General features: G+C 37.1%; 1 protein-coding gene and 1 long non-coding RNA gene across 2 annotated transcripts in view; both read left to right on the forward strand.

Moving 5' to 3' along the window:
* The window catches only part of arhgap21a (Rho GTPase activating protein 21a), a 108,959-nt gene that overhangs the window by 23,068 nt on the left and 63,452 nt on the right, over positions 1-22,439 (forward strand). The window lies entirely within an intron of this gene.
* On the forward strand, positions 17,884-20,766 carry LOC141281407 (uncharacterized). Its single transcript, XR_012335692.1, has 5 exons — positions 17,884-18,181; positions 19,748-19,804; positions 19,944-20,007; positions 20,289-20,350; positions 20,510-20,766. It is a non-coding gene; the product is annotated as an uncharacterized lncRNA (long non-coding RNA).

Genomic DNA, 22,439 nt, shown 5'->3' on the forward strand with positions numbered 1-22,439 from the left:
AACACTTTAAGCTGCACACACACATTCAGTCGCTGCATTCCACTCGCCATATCTCACCGAGGGCCCCAACTGCTTTTAATCATGTGGGTCACGAGGCGGCCCAGCTGCTTTAGGTTTGGGTGGGACAACAGAGGAGGGGGGACCCTAAACTGTAATAGCAAACATATTTCTGTAGGCCCAGCCCTCTTCTCCATATGACTTCATCCTCCGCTGAGACCAGGCCGGAGCGCTGTCAAGAAAAAGAAGAATTTGGCTCAAACAAGTCTGTTTTTCACTTAGACCGCTTTTTTTTCCAACGTGAAGGACCCTTGAGGTCATTGAAGGATGATATTAGATGGTTACGATAATGGTGGTTCTCTGTATGCTTGTTTTGTTCTTCAGGCATAGTTTGACTACATTGAATGTTTTCTTAAGGGTGCAGTGTGTCGATTTAAGTGGCATCTAGCGATGAGATTGCAAATTGCTCACTCCACCACTCACCCCTTCCTTTCATAACGCATAGTGGAGTTACAGTGGCCACCACAGGAAAAACATGTTGTTTTTCAAAGCGCAATTTGTCTGTTTAGGGCTACTGTAGAAACATGGCGTTGCAAAATGGCGACTTTCATGTAAGGGGACCCGCAGTGTATGTACAGTAGATAAAACGGCTCATACTAAGGTAATAAAACATAATTGCTGGGTTATTTCACCCCTAAAAACTATATAGTAGTCCAGAGCTGTTGCTGAAAATATGAGAGTGTATTGTTGAGGTTGCTTGGGATGCATTTCTGTTGTCAGTCACACAGTAGAATGTGTTTGGTCCAAAAATGTGATTGGTCCAACATCTGGTCCAGAAATGTGTTTGGTCCCGAAATGGTCCAAAAATTTGATTCAGTCTGTGTGTTCTGGCGTTGGAATACGTTTTCAAGGAATACGGCGCAGGCATGAGTAGAAAACTTTGTTTGTTCTTTGTTTTGCAAAGCCATTGTTTACTTGTTGGCATTACTGCTTATTGCAAAACTGTACCTGAGGGATGCCTGTACGTTACATTGCTCTTTTTTTCTTTCCTCTGCTGTCGTATACTCAAAGTCTTTCATTATGTCATTTCCTGAGTTGCTCATTCAGGACTCTGGAGCTGGTTTGGATTGAAATCTTGGGCACTGTTTTGCAGGTTACCTGGTTACTGTAGTTGAACCATTCAGAGTCTTCGTGTTTGGCCTCTTCTGAAGCCTTACGTTACATACGGAGCGTCGCGCACAGCCTTTCAGGAACGCTCTGACAGATTCCAGTGCCTCTTAAAGGCTTAGAGGGATTGTTTCATTTTTTTTAAGCCTCAAACTTCTGGGCACATGTTCCCTGCCAAGGTCAGGGGGATGAGGTTTTGTGGCGATGCTGAATTTAGGAATGGGGGATTTACTGCTTTCACTCTTGTCTTTATTAATTTACATTTTGACTTAGTATGAGATTTGAACATGTGGCATGACTTGGCACTGCTCTGGTGCTTATACTGTATCCTTATAGACAGTTTCTGTCTGTCATGTCACTTGTTCCTGCACCACTGTCGTACAGCGTGGACGCACGTCCGCTTCATGCAGCGGCAGCTGTGCATTTATAATTAATGTCAGGCGCAGTTTCTTCATACAGCACCGGCCGCATGCTCAAAGTCAAGCACTCTATCTTCATACAATGCGAGCTGCAAGCTCAAAGTCAGGCACTTCTTCTTCTCACCGCGCAACCAGCGGAGCGTTGCCAGGTCTGCAGCCTTTCGGCTGAATTGAGCTTCTTTAAAACTGTTTCAGCAGGTTGACGTTTTTCTGCTGGCTAGTGATGGAAGGATATGGTTCATTAGTTGTTGTTATTTGGGCTGGGAATAATCATTAGGATGCTTTTGGACTAATTTTGAATGGCCATTGAGCTGATTTTGTTATTTGGATCTGGCAACCCTGAAGAACAATGATGGAAGCAAATGCGCAAAGGAACACTGGTTAAAGTGATATAGAATGATTGAACAGGGTATTTTATTCTTGTTCTGTGATGTGGCATGTAGACAAAATTTTTTGGTTGGGTCTGTAATGCGTTAGGAGCTTCCTCAGAACCTCTTTCAGAAAGCTATATTAGGGTTGGGGATTTTAAACGTGTGGTTTTGCACCTACTGGCGTCCCTTCGGGCTTAACTGGCAACCTCATTATGAAATGCAAGCACTTGATGCTGATTGGCTCCCTTTGCTGCCACTCAAAAGAACGTAAACTTTGCCGTCTTGAGAACACGGACAGACCAAAATTTTACAGAAGAGCACACCTCGGAATGGGACTCGCCATTATTCCTTGAACTTCGCGAACACTGCTGCAATTTACTTCCAGTTGGAAGTGAGAGGCTGGATGTATGCAAATTATTTTGAACGGAAGGGAATGGACTCTATGCACGCTTAACTTCCGCGTTTGACTCAAGGCTGCTATTCAGTTTCCGGTACGGGATATTTAAAGCGGATTGACGGCAGAATCGCTAAAATGTACTCGGTTGTTTGCTGAATTTACCCAAAGTTACAACCTGTGATTTGTGAAGAATTGTCCAGATGTGCAAACTCGAGAAAGGTTACAAGTTTTATGTGTCGTCTCTGTATAATAATTAAGATATGTTCAGCTAGCCTGTACTAGCAGAGCTTACATTGTGCTATTTTTACGATTCGAACAGCAGGCTAATCACGCTGGTAATATATTACGTCTTTGTAATGGTAAAGTATGTTAAAGTAATCTTAAAGTGTAAAATAAGAGATTCATATACACAACGATTGTCAAAACATTTTTACTTGGTTATTTTTGAGTTATCCTGACACATTTGAGAATCTAAAGAACAAAGAAAAAAGGCTTAACTATTGTAAAGTCTGTTGTAGAAATATTTTTCCCATTATTTGTTATCCCGTGTATTTAGTTTGTTGTGTGTGTGTGTTTTTTTCTTTCTCTGAAGTTATTCTTGTTGTCATTGATATTAATTTTCCATTTGTCTTTTGCATTTGTTATTAATAAAGAATACATAAATATCGAAAATATGAGTTTCTACTGTTTAGCTTGTATAACCAAAGATGTTATCTTCGCTAGTACTGATAATAACAATCATACCAAATTTGTATATCAACAACAGATGAGATGAATAGCGCTGTTATCAGTGCAATTTTTATCTAAAAGTATTGGTAATGCAGATACAGGGTAGCAGTGTAGAAGTTGGCATGCTTTCCAGTGAGTTGCTGTAAATGCTATGACAGAGCAGTGGTGGCTAGAAGTTCGGTCCTCCCGTCTTTAAAAATATACTTTCATACGTTTAAATGTCATTATGGTATTAAGTGTGGAGTATAAGTTATTTCTATGTAAAGTAAACAAGCATCAACAAAATTTGCTGTGTTATTTTGGCTGTTTGGGCAACCGACGGTTCTTAATATCATAGCGCTCTATGACTGGCGGAAGTAGTCCAGCATCCTGAGATATCACCGGAAACACGTCAAGCGCTGCTGTGCATAGAGTCCATTGAATGAGTTTGAATTTGCCATTTAAAAAAAAACTCACACCAGGGACAGTTGTGGCATTTTAAACCATCACCTGAAAAGTTTAAAAACAAGATGTCTTTGTATATTCCATGTATTAAACTCTCGACTGACTGTCCCACTGTAGAGATACTGGTATGTCTCTGTGCTTTTATATTTGCGCACTGAAGACCCGTCACCCCCGAGGAACAACATGAAATGATTCAATATATCTTCATATATGATGTATCAGGACACTTCTTAATTTTATCCTCACACTGGCTCATACATGAAATTATGACCGTAATCATCATGGAAAATGCCGTAATCATCATGGAAAATGCCTAAAATATCTATCTATCTATCTATCTATCTATCTATCTATCTATCTATCTATCTATCTATCTATCTATCTATCTATCTATCTATCTATCTATCTATCTATCTCTCTCTCTCTCTCTCTCTCTCTCTCTCTCTCTCTCTCTCTCTCTCTCTCTCTCTCTCTCTCTCTCTCTCTCTCTCTCTCTCTCTCTCTCTCTCTCTCTCTCTCTCTCTCTCTCTCTCTATCTCTCTATCTCTCTATCTCTCTCTCTATCTATCTCTCTCTCTATCTATCTATCTCTCTCTCTATCTATCTCTCTCTCTATCTATCTCTCTATCTATCTCTCTCTCTATCTATCTCTCTCTCTATCTATCTCTCTATCTATCTATCTCTCTATCTATCTATCTCTCTATCTATCTATCTCTCTATCTATCTATCTATCTCTCTATCTATCTATCTCTCTATCTATCTATCTCTCTATCTATCTATCTCTCTATCTATCTATCTCTCTATCTATCTATATCTATATATATATTATAAATTATAAAAATAATTGTTAGGTACAGCCCAATGAATATCTTCCATGTCTAATCTTTTTACTTTAACCTTAACAGGCCCGGATTGGCCATAGGTAGGACTGGGAGAATTCCCGGTTGTCATGCCACCGGGTTGAAGGTTGCTGTCCTTAGGCTGCCAGTACTTATGCAACCCCACTCGCATAAAGATGTCCCCGCCGCTTTATGCCCAAGTTGATTGTGTCCTGAATCCCGACCACTTATTGGAAGGATTCTTGCATTAAGGTCCATTAACATCTAAAACGCATGGAAAACGCTTCGCTTTCTTCTGCTTTTCAAAGCACTCTATTGAAAGTGTAACAAAAATCAATTTGATGCAAAACTCATCAAGTTTCATATAAATATGATGTTTTATAGAGTAAAACTAAATTGTGAAATTATATATTTTTTCTTTTTTGACACAAGGTAAGCCTACCTTATGTTATTTGGCAACATACATGATCTAAGTACTAAAAAAAAAGATAAAGATTTTTATTTTCCCATCTTTTTCCCATGTATACTCAATAAGTCTTGCTTGTGTATTGTCCTAATCCTCCTGAAACTGATATAAAAATCAATCCATGAAAATTCAGACCAGCAGCTTTGGCTGTTGCACTGCATGTTATCTTGGGAATCCCGGAGCAAGTGCTGCTTGTCAACTTAATAATAGTTGAACTTTTGACACTTCCTTTCGATTTCTGTTGCATTATGTCTAACTGTTTTAAAATAAAACATACATGCTATAATGTGCATTCTGCCCCCAAAGAAATGTGGCTGTTTCAGGTGAACCCAAACCATAATGCTTTCTTAAGACTGATTAATCAAGTTGTTTAGACCATGCACCGACTAGCTACATTTGAAAATATATAGATTTGTACAACTCATGATCTTGCTATAAACTTTCTCATTGTATCTCCTCTACTCTAGTTTGAAAATGTGTATTGCCAGATGTAATGGTTTAATCTAAAGTGTGTTGGCTCTGTTGCATGCAGAAAACTTTATTAGTGTCTTGTAAAAGGAAGAGAAGAAAAACTGTAATACTGCACTTCATTTTGCTAATGCATTGCAGCTTTCTTGAGCTCTGATTTGATTTGAATTATAACAGTGCAATACAACTACACCTCCAAATGCACCTGCTATGGATAATTCAGATCAGTGATTCTGTGTTAATACATGGTTAGTTTACCTGCTCCTCCATCCTATCATTTCACATAAAGACAGACCAACTGATCTGGCAGTGTCCAGCATGGGAGCTCAGGCTGTGCCCACACTGATTCACTTTTCCATGCATCTAGATTAAAGGCTGATTTTTAATCAGTCACTCAAGCTTAAGAAACCCCCACCCAGCATGAGTGGCACATGATGGTTTTAGCTGGTGGGACCATCTGGCTATCAATCTGGGACTGCTCCGGAACCATCAACAGTTACTCTCCGCAGAAATCACAAAACTGCATCTTGCCAAATCCTTTGTCCTATAGCCAGTTATTGGTCAGGCCTTTTGCACATTAGTTGTTAACTTTTAATAGTATTAAAATATAGAGAAGAGTGGACATGTTTTTTATAATACTTAATATATATATTAATATTGACTGAAAAAAGTAAAAAATACTAAGCTACATTATGGTGTGATAAGGCTGTTGGTATATTTTGGTACTGACAAAATTGGTTCAGAATCGACTGTAATATTGGCTAACAACATGTAAAATACTATACTGTTAAAAAAATATTAGGGTATACAGAGAATGAATACCACCTTATGATCTTCAAGCTAAAAAGAACACATGCCAAGATCACAGTCTGCACTCCAACATTACATTAACTGAAGATTGATGGGACTTCCCAAAAGGTGCCCAAAGAACTGGATTTAACTAGATCATCAGCCTGTGTCGGAGGGTGAGATCCTAAAGTAAGCATTTGTTTTGTTGAAGCGGGTCACGTCTGCTGATTGACTGATTGATTCATTCGCCTGGCTTGATTAAGTCTTGGTAATCCTCGGAGGGACCTCAGAGTAGCAGGCAAAGTGCAGGTTTCCCATAGAGTATTTATGTGACAGCAGTAGATGAATGAATTATTGATTAAATATCAAATTCACCATAGAAATTATAGAAGTTATGAAGATTGCTTTCACACACAGAAAAGCTCTGCCTTCAGATAGAGATTTCGCTGTAGTGTAATTATACCCAACCGGTATAAATCAGCTAATACGCAAGTGTTTCTTTTATGAACAGAACATGATCATTTCATTAAGTACACCACACATGCAAGCAAACTGTCATCATGCCATTTGACTGTTGCATTTGTTTACGCTGTAGTTGAAAAGGTAGTGAAACCATACTTGAGTTAATGTGAAAAAATTTGATAATAACTGTAGTATGATTCTGTGATGTAATGAATTCAGGAGTTCAGCTTGTGATGCAGGGTTTTATGCAGCTGTAAGGTCGCTGGATGGATGTGTAATCCAGCATTGACTGGCTCTGGTTCTGATTGCATAAGCATGACTTGAAAGCGGATCAGAAACTGTCTGGATAGACAGTGTATTTTGATAAAACAGACAGAGGTGCAGAGAAGTTTTTTTAACATTGTGGAAAAGATGAACCAAGTTTATCCACAGACCTTGTTCCTTGGTTTTCCCCTAGAAACAAAAACTCACGTGTGTTCAGCTTTCCAACATCACTTTTTCCTGAGTTTTCTGACTTGACCTCAACGCCATCCTCGTGACAGAGCTTCAGCTTCATCAGATGTTACAAAAAGCAACCGATTACAGCACTGTATAACACAACAGACAGTAAATTAAAGTAAATCTTGGGATCTCTCTGCACAATGCCCCAGAGGTGACCGTTGGACAGCTTGTAAAGTTAATCTCAGTCTTGCTTTTACCCATGAACTACTCCACTGTCCTAAGAGAATCCTGATATTTCAGATGGGTGATATTTGCCTTTATGGTGGCAGAGAATTTTGAAAAACTGAAACCTATGTTAGATGGTGGATTTACCTATAGGCACATGTCCAATGCATTTTTATTAGTTATAATAAAATGATTACTATCTTTATTATTATTTTTATTTAATATCATTTAGTCATGTCAATTTAAACCTTTGAGTTTTTCTCTTGAAGGGTTCACATTGCTCTTTTCTATACAAGCTAGCTGGAATCTGCAGATACTCTTGGAATTAGAGAGGTCTTTTCTGGACCGAAGAAATGTACCCGACCGGAAATGACCTGAATCACTTTTTACCCGACCCAACATGCATAAAAAAAATCTAAAAGAAAGACCCTACCAGAGAAAAGCCTGACAGAATTAGACCAGAGTCCGACCCGACAGTGGCAATTTTTTGGAACACGACTGGACCCAAATGTAAAGGGCACTGACGTTTGTGCAGTCAGCAGCCTACACGCACCAGAAAGAAACCTATGTGGCCTCACAACTAATTTGACCCGCGGCTCCTTTTATTTGTTATCTGATGATGACACCAAGATAATCGGTACAGTGGGCATTTAAACTTCATTGACCGGTCTGGCTCCACGAAAATTAACCTACCGAAAGTTCAAAGTCATAATGTCCATGGTAGAGTAAAGCAATAAGCCCCAAGAAGCAGTGGGTTACCAGTGCATTTTATAAAAGCTAAGGGGCGTTGTTAGGCACAACGTGAAGCCCCCTTATCTGTTATAAAATGCACTGTAACCCCACTGCTTCGCGGGTGTTATTGCGTTTATAAAACGGTTACTTCATATGCATAACGTTAGCGGGATTTTATAAAATAAAACCCAAATAAGTTGTAATTATATTAGTACAAATACTACTCTTCCTCCAAACAAAGTAGTTCCTCAGAATCAAGTGTGACTGAAACAGAGCGCAGTTCCCAACCAACACAGACGCTGCAAAAACACAATGAAAATATGATTTAAGACTGTAGTGTTTATTTTATAAACCAGCATTCATCCAATTCATACATTAACATTGATATCGTGCAACTGTTGAAGTGATGATCAAATATGCTTGGAAGCATGCTTGACTCTTTTCCCGTCAGCTGTGTTTTTTTTTAAGTTGCCACCCAGTTGTAGTTTAATGCCTTGCAGAAAAATTATCTTCTTTAAATAAACATAAAATATCAAATGAAAGAACAGACCATCCACTTTCAAACATTAAACAAACAAAAAAACTGTTTCGTCCTACCTTCATTTGTTCTCTTATCACCTCTCAAATTTTTTAGCTAAAAGGGGAGATAATTCCATTTATGTGAATAACTTATGTAAGGGATCAGATTCAGAGCCTGATCAAAACACGCTGTTTTTAGTTTTAAGTCAATGATTCAGTGTTTAAGTTGGGTAAGATCGCCACCCAGTGGATAGCGGAAATATGAATTTGAGGTAGAAACTCCTCAGGGAGAGTTTTATCTTTATTGATGAGATGACTCAACAATATTTATTGAAATTTATCTGGATATCGCTTTAATTGTGCAATTGTATACAAATTAAAAATATGATTAAAGACTGTGGTGTTTATTTTCATAAATCAGTATGCAGCAACAGTGGCGCTGTGATACTCCTGTAATGCGGTCTGAACCGTGGGTTTACCGGGGTATTTTATCACGGCTTAGAATGCGTTTCAACCAATCAGAATGAAGAACCAGAACTGCCCGTTTTATAATAATAGTTTTGACAGTCATGTATGACTCTGTTACCTTACTGAGTTTGACAGTAACTGAATTGACACTGACTAATTCGGACAACAGGGAATCATGATTTTCATCCGTTTTTTTACAACTTACTTTTTTCCAAGCAATATGAATTTTATTCCTGTTTCTGTTAAAGTTCAAACATGAATACTACAGCTCCTTGTGTTCACATACAGCACAAAATGAATCATTCAGAGAATTTCTGCCTAAGCTCACTACGTTGTAATCACATCACTTCTAAAGCAAGCTCCTGATTGGTTAATGTGGCACCAATAACCGGCAAAGTTAAGATATTTTAACTTGCATGTCAAATGCCTGAAACTCCTATGGTATTTTTACATTATAGGGGACTTTGTCGCTGTCAGAGTCGTATAATAATAGAGTTACGACACTCACATAGACGTCCGTTGTAAGAATGGAATGCGGAAGTAACAGCGTTTCATGTAGTGACCGGTAGTGACGCATAGTTCCAAACGCAGCACTGAAGCCCATTCATTTCAATGGCACCTGCTGGTAAATCGATGAAATTACCGTTTCTCTTTACATTTTCGGACATTTCATTAATATAGTCAACAGTGATATTTTATGAACTCTGCTGTAGGTAATGATTATCGTTAATAATAACTAGTAAAAATGTTATATTTTAATGAGTTGTGTATAATGTGTGAATAATATAGATTTAATGGTTTAATATTTTATTACTGGTGGCCATCTACTTTATACTTATCTTTTTTATATATTACGAGTAACACTAGGGGGCAACAGCGACAAGCTAAATGCCTTATAAGAAAGTCGCACTGCTTCACAATGCTGCTATGTGTTTCTTGTGTTTGTTAAGTAATACGAGTGATGTATCCTCGAAAATCATGTATAATTATATGAACATTTAATGTGTACTATAAATACAATCAAATATGAATTTAGTGTGTTTCTGTTATGCTTGACTGTTACAAATAACCGCGTTGGCGATCTTTTTTTGTAATTTTAATATAGTAAAAGTGTAGGAATTATGTTTTTAGCAGATTGATAGCCATTTATATAGCCATATTTTTCTACAAAAATAAAAGATAAACTGTGTTGCTGTAGTTGGTATAGATAACCACAGTTATGTTTGGGTCACAATTAACTGTTTATAACTGATTTACTGTATTTCCATCACTCCCTAGTAAAAAAACGTTATAAACATAGTAAGTATAGTGATCAATTCCCATTACAAGCTTATATTTACCTAAAATAGCTCAAAACCTATGCAAACAGATTGACAGCCCTGCTTGGTTTGGAACTGTAGAACGTTACATGAATCACGTGACCGCGCGACGGCGAGATCAAAGCGTTTCGTAACTCTGTTATTATATGACTCTGGTCGCTGTGTGTCGCTCATCTCTTTCAAAAGAGGCGTTTCTATATCTGGTTGTCATAAACAAATGAGTAACGTCTACTCCAGTAACTGATGAGAGGCGGATGACGTGAACTCCACTGCTTTGTTTTCTTTGATAGTCTCTCCCGAATGCCGCTGATAATTTGCATAAAGTTAAAAAATTCTCAACTTTGATGCGCGACTGGACACGCCCATCCAGCCGTCAATGGTCACTGTCGCTCGTGTTGCCGGATGCCGCTGAGCTTCCATTGAAATCAATGAGATTGCGTCGCTCTGCTACTTCTAGTTGCTTATAATGTGAATGTACCTTTAAAGTCTTATGTCTATCACGTCTTTGCATTGACTTAACATGTAAATCACTCAAGCCTAACGCTTGAATGAACCGTTTACAGTGTGAGAGAAGAGAGCAGCATACATCCATCGACTGACAGAGGAAACGCAGCATTTCTCCATGTGCTCTGGGCACAGGGCCTGTTTATGACAATGACAATTTATTTATATAGCACAATTAATTTCAATTCGCGTCGACCAATGTGCTTTTCATGAGGTCATTAAAAACAAACAAACAAAAAGCAGCAGACAAACAATGTATAAGATTTATACAGTAGTAAAAATATCCTCAGCCATATGCTTTAAAAAAGACGTGAATGAAGTTTATGTGGGAATAACACCAATGCAGTGTTTCAGCATGCGAATTTCACTTGCATATGCTGTGGATCATTCAAATTACTCAATTCATGTGATCATTAGTTAATTTCCACTCTTGATATGTCCTCTCTTTCCTGTTTGAAACTCCCTGTCAAATGTACGACTTTTGTTTTAACATGAAGGGTGTGGGCTGCTCTGTTACAATGATGGCTCCGGCATTTTAGGACGAACTGTTTTCAGCAGTCTGGGCTATCGCCCTGTAAACTTAAATCCCACAGCAACTCCCATTTGAAAACAACTCAGCTGGCCAAAGCCTCCTTTTCCCCACCTAACCCTTAGGACATCATCACTCTGGAAACCATTTCAGTGCAAATGTTATGTCAACTGTACAACTGACCAATGGAAAGAGAGAGCCTGTTGTGCACTGGTGCTGAAGAATCACATGGAATCATATCGATATGAATCTTTCATGTGCAGTATTTTTAGATTTAAGCATGTCTTTTTAAATCACTGATAAAGTTTGAATGCGACTGTAAATATTTTACCAGACACAGAAATAGATGTGGTAGACACTGTCGATAACACACACATTGCTTGTGCATGTGTGTTATAGTAATGTTGTGTTATGTTTTAAGCCTACACATGAAGTTCAGAAATACAAATGGGAAATCAATTTCTCATGGCAGTTTTTAGACAGGATTTTGGCAGATTTATGTTTCCTAAATATCTGTGGAGGGTCCGTGCTTTTTAGTTCATCTGTTTTTTCCTGAGTCACATATTTTAATACTTCAATGCATCACCTTGATCTTGTCCTTTTTGTAGGCAAAAACATATTTAGCAGAATGTTTTTTTCTATGTCTATTCTATGTTTCTAATGGCGCTTTTCCATTGCATAGTACCCCACGGTTTAGTTTAGTTTGGGTTGGTTAGCTTTTCCATCGAGTTTAGTATCACTTTTTAGTGTTTATTTTATTGCTATAAGTACACTGCTATACACTGTAAACAAAGCAATTCTTTAAATCCCCTAACAGCATACCTTGGTATCAGGGACGTGCACAGGAATTTTTAGGGGCAGTTGCTCTGACCTAAATAAAGGGCACACCCCCCTAAATATTTTTTTAAACACGGCCTATATGAAGGATTGAGAATAACAGGGTCTTTATTAAAATCAGCATGCCTAATGCCTACCAAAAAAATTGTAGCCTAGGCTGCTTGTCTGCAAGCTGTAGCTAGCTGCTATTTGTCTGATTATTTAGGCTTAAACGTGGCAAACTCAGCCTAGATTCATGAAGATTTTAACAGAGGTGGAAAGAGTAGCCAAAAACTTTACTCAAGTAAAAGTACAAGTAACTAAATAAATAATTACTCAAGTAGAAGTAAAAAGTATGCAATAAAAATAATACTCAAGTAGCGAGTTACTAGTTACTCATGAAAAAATAAATCTAGATATACACGCGCAAACACACACACACACACACACACACACACACAATACAGTGCCCTCCATAAGTATCAGAACTGTAAAGACAAGATTTTTCTGTTTGCTGTGGAGACCAGAAATTGGTAAGATAAGTATCAGTATGTCAGAAGTTTAGAATGTCACATTTTATTAACCTTTGTTTATGTTTCAACACATACATGCTTTAACAACAAAGAACAACAGCATTAAATGCTGACTTATGTATGTTGTACACAAATGCACATACGTGAATCAAACTGATCCTACACATTTTATGCTTTTCATGTGTAAACAATCAGGACACAGCTAAGTGACCATTAAAAAAAAATAATGTGACAGATTCTGTACTTTTGTCTCATGTTCATCTTTTAATGTTTAGACATTTCTTGACTCCACAACAAACAGAAGAAAACTTATGAAGGATACAGTATGTGTAAAACTGCAACATACACAAACAGTACAGAAAAAAGAATACAAACACAGAATAGACAAGCATTTCAAATTAACAAATTAACTCTAGTCTCAATGACGATGTAGCTTATAGCTGATATCAGACAAGTAAGCTGACAACAGTTTTGCATATGTATAAAGTTAGAAATCTCCTAAGATGGTCTGAGGACATTGACAGTTTACACTTACATAAAAATGATTTTAGACAAAACTCATGTTTTCTTACGTTGTCATGTCACGTGTGTTTTGTGAGAATCACTTACATCATATACAGTACAGTATACAGCGAATCAGATGTCAATCATCGATGGATTTTCTTCAATCTGTGCTACAATGCTTCTGGAGGTTGCACGCGTTTAACTGTGTCTGACGACGAACAGGTCGCGTGGGTACATGTGTGAAGTTTTGCTTTTAGTTAAAAGATTGGTAAATTCATTTCCACGTCACCCAAAAATTGTTATATTCTGCGTGTTTCTACAACATAGGTTACGAGTAAAACAGCTTCGGACGATTCCGTTTTTGCAGCGATCTGAACAATTCATTCAAACTGATTCGCGAACCAATTTAAACGTTTGGCCCATTCGCTTTGTAAAGAATCGATTCAAAAGACTCGTTTATTTGCAAAACTTTGTAAGGAATCGACTCAAACGAGTCATTAATTCGCGAATGCGCCAGAAACACAAGATAGCAATTTAAAAATAAAATACAAATTTCGTAATTAATTAAAATACAGTAACGAAGGAACGCTGCATAGTGTAAACGAAGTAAAAGTAAAAAAAAATTTCCACCTCGGAAGGGCAACTTGAGTCGAGAAGGGCATATGGGCAGTTGCCCGGGCAACCTGAGCAACCCCCCTGTGCACGTCCCTGCTTGGTATAATAAATAACTATAATATGGACAACCAAGGAAAGCGAAACATATGGACTGTATATACCATGATTTTCCATGCACAGCCGATTCATTTTTTGAAAGGGTATTGTTTGACAGGTTTTGGTCAGATTTTGGTTCCCTCTGGCACAATATATCTGAATGCAAATATTTAAATTTACAGCACTCTCTTCTTTTGTCACAAAATCATTTTTCTTGCTTTATTTGGATGAGAGCAGCTGGTGTTAAATGAATGAAAGGTTGTGTGATTGACAGGAGCATTTGTCTGTAGGTGTCAGGGGACCCATGGGGACAATAGCTGGGTTCTCCACTGAGCAATAGCTACCACACCTAAGACCCAGCAGCCCCCTCCATTGGGCCCTTTGTTCTCTATAGAGGAACCGGGGATCTTCTCGTGCCTTCAACACTTGTCATAGTTATTTAATGCTAAATACTTTTAGGATATGTAATATGCTATCAATTGCAACTGAAAATAAAATAAATAAATAACCTTACAAAGAAGATATGCTTGTATAAAGGTTTAAAAGCAGCGTTATAAAGCTAGTACCTTTTTGTATGAATTTTCTGTTTTTGTGCAGAAAAGTTTTCAACAGTAAACTGGACTTGGGTCTACTGTTTAAGAAGAATGAACTTCTGGTTATAAGTCTTAAATGCTCAGTAATATCTGTGGGAGGAGTTTGCTTTATATACTGTACACTGTGCCTAAAGCCCAAAGTATAGTCATTTTTTCTGAACGCACAGCCTTGCAAAGTATAGTTTATTTGACTTATTCGACGTCATGCACATTGCAACGAAATGTAATGCATCTCCTGGGCTACATATAACAGTCTCCTTTAGGTTCATGCGCAACCGATGCCTACAATGTTTGCAGGGTTTCAAAAATCACACGGTGCACGTACAGTATGCATGCACTCTTCTAAAGACAAAATTGTATCACGCACATTGTGCACGAACCCATATACCACATATCACGTTCTTATACTTGTGCAAAGATTTGAATAAATTTAGTCACTGAAATAAAATTGAAAAGCTGGATTTAGTTTAGATCAATAAGCCGAGTGTAGATTGTCTTTTGTGGCTGCTCAAACACATTTGACCTCATGCACCACAAAGCAATCCGGTTGAATGCGTTTCCATCTGGATGTGGTCGAAAGTGGACAAGCTCAATACATTTTACAACTCATTTACACCTGTATTTAGCGTTGTCCAATTGTGATTCGATCGACCAAAATGCATATGTAATGAATAGGAAAGACGATTGTATGTGTGTAATGTGTCTTAAGAATGGGAAACGCTCTTTAAACATTAAGAATAATTATTTAAAAATAATGTCGCACTTTCTGTTTGCACAAAAAGGCAATGCAAACACAATTTGCAATCAGCTTTGAATTTAAATCTATAACTTGTACTTTTAAAACTGTAAAAAATTTCAAATTCCAAAGTTTTAACCTGGATAAGAATAATTGTTTTGTATCTTCAGTAGAGCTTAACTTGTATTGACCCCAGACTGATCCTTTAATTTAAATTACTGTGCCCTCAGTGTAGAGCCATGCATAGCTTTTCTCGTGGTTTTTAGTGACTGGTAAAAATGTGGTTGGTGTGTGACTCACATTTGCTGTGCAAAATTGGAATACATTTCGGTTTATTTGCATCAGTCTATTTTTGTTAGGTTACAGTTTTGCCAGAAAACGTCCGTAGGAGTTAGTTTTTTTCCTCACGAGGACGGGGAAAACCAGTGTATGACTAACCCTTCTCAGGTCAATCATGCTTAACGCTCGGCTAACAGTGCTCATCCAATTCTCAACACATTTGCCACATTTCAACCACAGTGAGCAGCTTCCCTCATGACCAGCAATGCAAAATATCCATTTTACTTTCCCGCAACTTGCGCACCTCTAGGAAATAAGCAACATAAATTGCTATTAAACATAATGGCCCATTTGTTGATGTTATCTTGCTTCACTTGTAGCATACTGGAGTGTGCTAGGACCGGGTCAGGCAGAGGTAGTTGGCTGGTATATCACTGAATGCCATATGACTTCTGGGCTGTATGAGAGGTCTTGGTGTGACTTTCCATCTATTTCCTTCATAAGGGCTGCTTTTGTTACTGTAAGACATACCTCACCGAGCCCAGATGCAGTCCGCCCAGATTAAATTTGCCCTCAACGTGAGTCTTAGGCAATCTGAATGGAGCCTAATCTTTCTTCTGCCTGCCTCTTGTGTGAATGTGCAGGGTTTCTTGTGCTCTTTTGTAAATGTCTTGTGGCTGTAATCTCTTGCTGCCAATCCACTCCATCCCTTTTGTCCCGGGGCATAAGCCTGTTTCTTTTGTCACACAAATCCACCTCAATAAATCTGAGCCCAAAGCATTTGAATGTGTAAACCTCTGTTTTACAGAGATATTTTCTATTTTGGAGAAAGTTTACTTTTTTGGGGTGACAGAACTTCTTTCCCCAAAAATAAATAATATTTATAAGTTATATTATTCATGAATTTTAAGGATGTTTGTTACCAGAATTCTAATTGCTGCAATGCTTAAGGGATTGTTCACCAAAAAATGAAAATTCTGTTATCAGAATCATTATGCCCAATTCCATTTCTACCCCTTACCCCTACACTTCCCCTACCCCTCTGTTTAGCACGTTCCCGTGAAGGGCTAAGGCTGTTAGCTGGAGGGGATGGGGAAGGGGTAAAAGACCAAATAACCCATCAAACAAAGTTTTTACAGGACCTCACTTCAAACTAAGGGGTAAGAAATTGTCCAACATGGCTGCTCATGCGAGTATAATTCAAGTCTTTTTTGCATTAATAAACTTTTAAAAGACAAATAATCATTTGTTTTATGTTACATTCAATCTTGTGTTCATATTTATGGTCATGTAATTAAAAGAAATGTTCACAAAAATCCTTATCCCGTGTTACTAATTGCACAATAGGACAACAACATAGAACCTTCAGAGCACAAGCTTTTCCCAGTTTCCCTGACTGAATGTGTCCCTGTTCCCCCATCTGATAGGGGAAAACACACTGGGGAAAATTCTGGTGCTTCAGATTGCTAGTCCACTACAGCGATCGCGAACAGACCTGGGTATGATATATGATATCATATAAGGGTGTAGTAGTGCATGGTGTCCCATTTCTTAGGAATATTTTTGCTCTGTTTCAAAGGGCAAGGGGTAGGTGTAGGGGTGTAAAATAGATTTGGAATTGGGTCTTATCCTCATTTTTTACCAAACCTGTATACATTTCTTAGTTCGGCTGAAATCAAAGAAATATATTTTGAGCAGTGTTTGTAGTCAAACCATGTTCGAGCTCCGTTGACTTCCATTGACTTATTTTTTTCCTACTTTGGAAGTCAATGGTCCTGCTTCCTGCTTGATTACAAATATCTTCCTTTGTGTTCAATACAGCACAGGAATTTATACAGGTTTGTAACAACTTGAGGGTAATTAAATGATGACAGAATCGCAATAAATTTCGGTAAAAATGTGTTTTCTATACCAAGAAAGTGACAAGATGAAAACCACTATTTTCTGTTACAAACTTTCCCATATCATCTTCAGGTTATAATAATATAAAAAAATTAAAATCCGTAATTTGATTTTCAAAAAGGTTTTATTAAAAACTGATTTTTTTTCCGCAAAATGCAATAAATCCATAGCCTGGCTAACACCAGTCTCATAGAGAATTATTTTGCAAAGAGAACCATTTTGCAAATTTTCTCGTATTTGAGGCGTGGTTTACGAATGCCCAGAGCCGTTTATTGGGCGCTAAGAATGTCTATCAAATGCGTCTGTACGTAGCTCATAGCCAATCGTTTCAATTAAACCAGATGACGTATGTAGAGCGACATCAATTCAAATGTAAACACCTTTTATCGGAACTATGCAACTAAACAGGTAGCTGTATATTGATATTGAAAAGCAACACAATTTAGTGTCACTGTGACAACCACAGTACAGCCATAATGACAATAATATTAATAAATACCACTTACTAGGGGTGTAACTGCACTGTTAGATGTCGCTGTAGATTTAGCAGTACATTACTGTAAAAATCCACGGTACTATACTGTATGTATACATTACAGTACAGTACTGCAGTTCATAATGCATTCTGGGTAAATTTGTTTGAGCGGGAACATTTTACAGTATATTTTGGTCTTGATGTAACCTTGCTGTAGCCATTGCTGTAATGTGCCAGGTGTACTTGCAATAATCAGAGAAAGTGCGCCAGAGTCAAATCACACAGAGGGAGAGAGAGCACAACTCCTGGCTGCAGCTGAAGGAGGATGATTGATTTCTGGCAGTTCGGTAAGTTTGAAATATTTCTGTTTCATGAAAACTTAATTTTTAGTTTAAGAATGTTGTCAATAGTTTGTCACAATATTGTTTTAAACGTGCAATGAGAGAAAAAAACGGTCGCCAACAAAGTTTCAATCTCCCTCAGAAAGTAAGCTAACGTTACACACAGATGTCTACCGCTGCTTTAACTCGCTTTACACCTTTTTTAATGAATATAGGGTTGTTTTAACTAAATTATGAGGGTTTTGGTGAGTTTATATTGTGATGAAAGTGTGGTGACAATGAAACTATTTTTAACGAAATGGACAAAGACAACCCGCCAGCGCGGTCTTGCGGTCCCAGCATAACGGTCGTTTATCTCGGCGTTTCATCCGTTCAGTTAGCGTCAGAGAAAAGTATTAAGTTCGACTGTTTGGTAAGGCTGTGGTTGTAAACAGACAGGACTTGACACGCCGTACACAGCATACCGAACTCCTCCACAGAAGTGAAAACAAGAAACCTCATATTTAACTGGATACATGCATCGAACTCATCGCAGCTTTAACTTCGACCAAATATCATTCAGACCTGGGCTCATCTTAATATCAGATGAACGAAAGGGATTGCCGCGCTTATTGTTGTTGTTATTATATTACGGTATATCAGCAAAAGCAGAGAATATCTTCTCTAAAGCGTTTTACACGTCCAGTAAGTTGTCCAATACATTTTTATGGCATATTGTTTCCACCACTTCAGATGCATTACACGCTGTATATAAGTTTCCAAAACACATCAAATCAATGCACGAAAAGAGAATGGGCTCCGCATTTACGTACCTTTGTCTTCTCGTCTCTGTCATCTGATCCTTCATCGCTGGATGTAAAATAGTCCATAATAACATCGTGTAGGAAACTGGCATCACCAGGATTGCTCAGATTTAGGCGATCATGTTTATCTTTAAAGTGAGCAGCTAGCTACTAACTTAAAAAACTTTGCGTGAAATAGCGTGTTACACCGCAGCCGGTCTGGGTTAAACATTAAAGGGACAGTCTTTTTACCTTGTCACTATAAATCGCTATTTTCTGCACTAAACGAGACATTTTCAGAGATTTTCTGTAGACAAGATGTTATAATTAAAAAAAGACTTATTTAGATATTTAGATATAATATATAATATAACAACTAATATATATATATATATATATATATATATATATATATATATATATATATATATATATATATATATATATATATAATATTTATATATAATATTTATATATTTATATATTTGTTTTACAACTGACTTAACACTTACAGTAATGTTTTATTTGTTAGCATAGCATGATATTAGATTTAAACACTTAATACATTTTTAAATCAATCACTTTGTCTCTGCACAATGAACATTATCAAATATTATTAATGTTGTAAAATATATTGTTCATTGTTAGTTCATATTAGCTAAGGCATTACCAAATGTTAAGGAATAAACTCTTATAGTAAAGTGTTACTAAATTTTCTTTTACCATTTCCTTCACAATGTCTACTTATTTCTATGGCTAACAGATTTTGTAACATTTGTATTTTTTACAGTCTTACCATTGCTTGTAAGCTGGATTGGGTAAGATGGATCATCTTTAAAGGCACCAGGCAAGTACATGATGTACAGTTACAAGTCATGTATTTTTTCGACTGCAATATTAAATGCTTTCACGTCACATGCAAAATTACACAGGAATGTGGCTGACTTTTTATTTGTAGTTTACCTGAGTGTCATTGCACTTTTCAGGAGTTAAGGCAGATGTGGAGGCACAACGTGTGATACCAGACACACACCAAGCACATTATGTTCGGTAAGTTTGCACTTTACCACTACAGTTTCTTTAAATACCCATGTATACACTCATTCACTCATTCACACACAACACTGTAACACGACCATACACAACATGTACACAATTGTCTTAGTTTGCCATGTAGAAATATACAAACAGAAATATTCAGACTTTGGTTATAAGAAATTTAATAATTGTATTTATTTAGCAGAGGTGTCCCTGGACTTTATTGACAAAAGATTTTGTTTTCAGAATAAAAAGTTGTGTCCAAATCAGTAACAATTGTACTTTCTGTTCAGGACATTCAATCATGACAGGATCCATGTGGATGCTGTCCATTGATGAAAGAGTTTGTTCAGCGGTAAGTGAATCTTCTGTATTTTAGTGAAATTAGGTGTGGAACAGTAGAATAAGAGCAAAAGGTTTCAGAATAGGAGTAAATTCAAGGCTGAGTTTAATTTTTTAAGAATCTTTTTCTATCTTATATTTGTTGACTTAATGTTTATGATATTTCTAACAGGTTTCTGGATAGAATTAATTCCAAAGATGGGAAAAAGTGCACATCCAGACAAGGAGCAAGCAAAAAGACAAGGAACTTGGTGCAGAGAAAAGCTGTGGCCATTAACCCCCATGTGAACAGCTTCATGCAGTCCCTGATTGAGTTCGAATGGACGACTTCAAAGTAAAGGCCACTGTGGTCTGTCTGCCACAGTTTAATGCATTTATTTTTAGTGTTAAATGAAATTTAGGTAGAATATTTAAAACTATGGGCCAGTGTTCTTTTTACCACAGTGAAATGTTACCTTTTAGTCGATGATGGACTTTAAACTGAAAACTTCAAACTATGGAACAGTGTTCTATTTGCCAGAGTTAAATATGTTACAGCAGGGGTCTCCAAACTTGTTTATACTTGTTGATTTTATTTTATGTTACTTGATTATATGTTTATTATTGTTTAAAATCTTGTTTTAAATATGTTTGTTTCAATTAAATGTTTTTTTAAATAAAATTTTGATACATACATTGCTTGGATTGCCTTTTAATTCATTATGTTTTAATTTAGCATTTTTACCATATTAATAACTATAGATTTAAACCTAAATCTCTAGCTATTTTATATAATATTATTGTATTAACTGTAATAAGTAATAAATAGTATTTATGGGTCAATATAGACATTACAGTAAATTACTGTAAAAATAGACTACTGTAATAAAATATTGTAAAATTACAGTACAGTACTGCTTTGTAACTATACAGTACTAGTTTGTGTACTGTAAAATGGTATTACAGTACAGTACTGTAAAACCAAAATACAGTAACTTACTGGCAACCGTGCTGCCAGTACCGTACTGTAAAAATACAGGGAAATCGTTAACAGTGTGTACGTGTATTCGTAACGGACCATTTCGGTAAAGGGCTTTCGGCACGGTGCACATGTGCACCGAATGGCATAATGCAATATTTTGTGCGTGGAACATAGGTCAATTATCTTGTTTCCACACGAACATACTAAGTGGCGGAAGTCTACGTGTTCAGCGCAAGTCTTCTGTGAAACATATAACATAATTAAGCCTGCAGAAAGATTTTTATTTACTTAGTTGTATATTCGTTTGATTATTGATGTAAATGTTTACGGGGCCGCTTACATGTCGCGTCTAAAAGCGCGTGTTAAACGCTTTTAAATGCGCTGTTTTATTCTTTTAAAAGTGCATGAGAGGTTGCGCATCTCGTTGCTACGCAATCATGACTTAAAAAAACTCCAAAATAAATCAAAACAGAAATATTTTTTGGTGGCAAAAATGTAAGCTAATAGTTCATAAATGTATGCAGGAATTGAATTTGTTAGTTTAGTGCAAATATTTTTATAAAAAGTGTTTAAAGAAGTGTAAACAAGTTGTTAAAAAAAGTTTATAGTAATAAACAACCTGCAGTTTAATGTTTGCATTTTTTCCGTAACTGTTCCGAAAATGAACCGAACTGTGGCCTCAAAACCGAGGTACGCACCGAACCGTGATTTTTGCATACCGTTACACCCCTACCACTTACCATTTATAAGTTAATTGTATTTCGTCTACGACAATGCCTAGCAGGTTGGTCCTATAAAACTCCATGGCTATCATGTCTTGCCATATCCAAACATCCTTCTTTGATGTGAAGTTGTTTAACGCCAGAAGTTGCTCTTTTTTTTAAATAAACTTGCGTTCAAAACTAAGAACACTATCTAAGGCTGCATTGAAAAGTAAATTTGCGTCTGCTCCCGCGTTGGATAAACAAAACTGCTTCGGTGTGTCGCATAGACGTCGTCATCGTCTTTGCTGCCTACTCCTCGTTCTGTGATTGGTTCCCTATTTCAGGGGCAAAAAAGGTCCATAGTTTCCATGCTAGACTTGCAGCGTGAATAAATTTGCGCGCAAGGCAGCATGGGGAAACCCAGGCTAATAAATCCA

Source organism: Paramisgurnus dabryanus, chromosome 22 (assembly GCF_030506205.2).
Source record: "Paramisgurnus dabryanus chromosome 22, PD_genome_1.1, whole genome shotgun sequence".
NCBI classification, from domain to species: Eukaryota; Metazoa; Chordata; class Actinopteri; order Cypriniformes; family Cobitidae; genus Paramisgurnus; species Paramisgurnus dabryanus.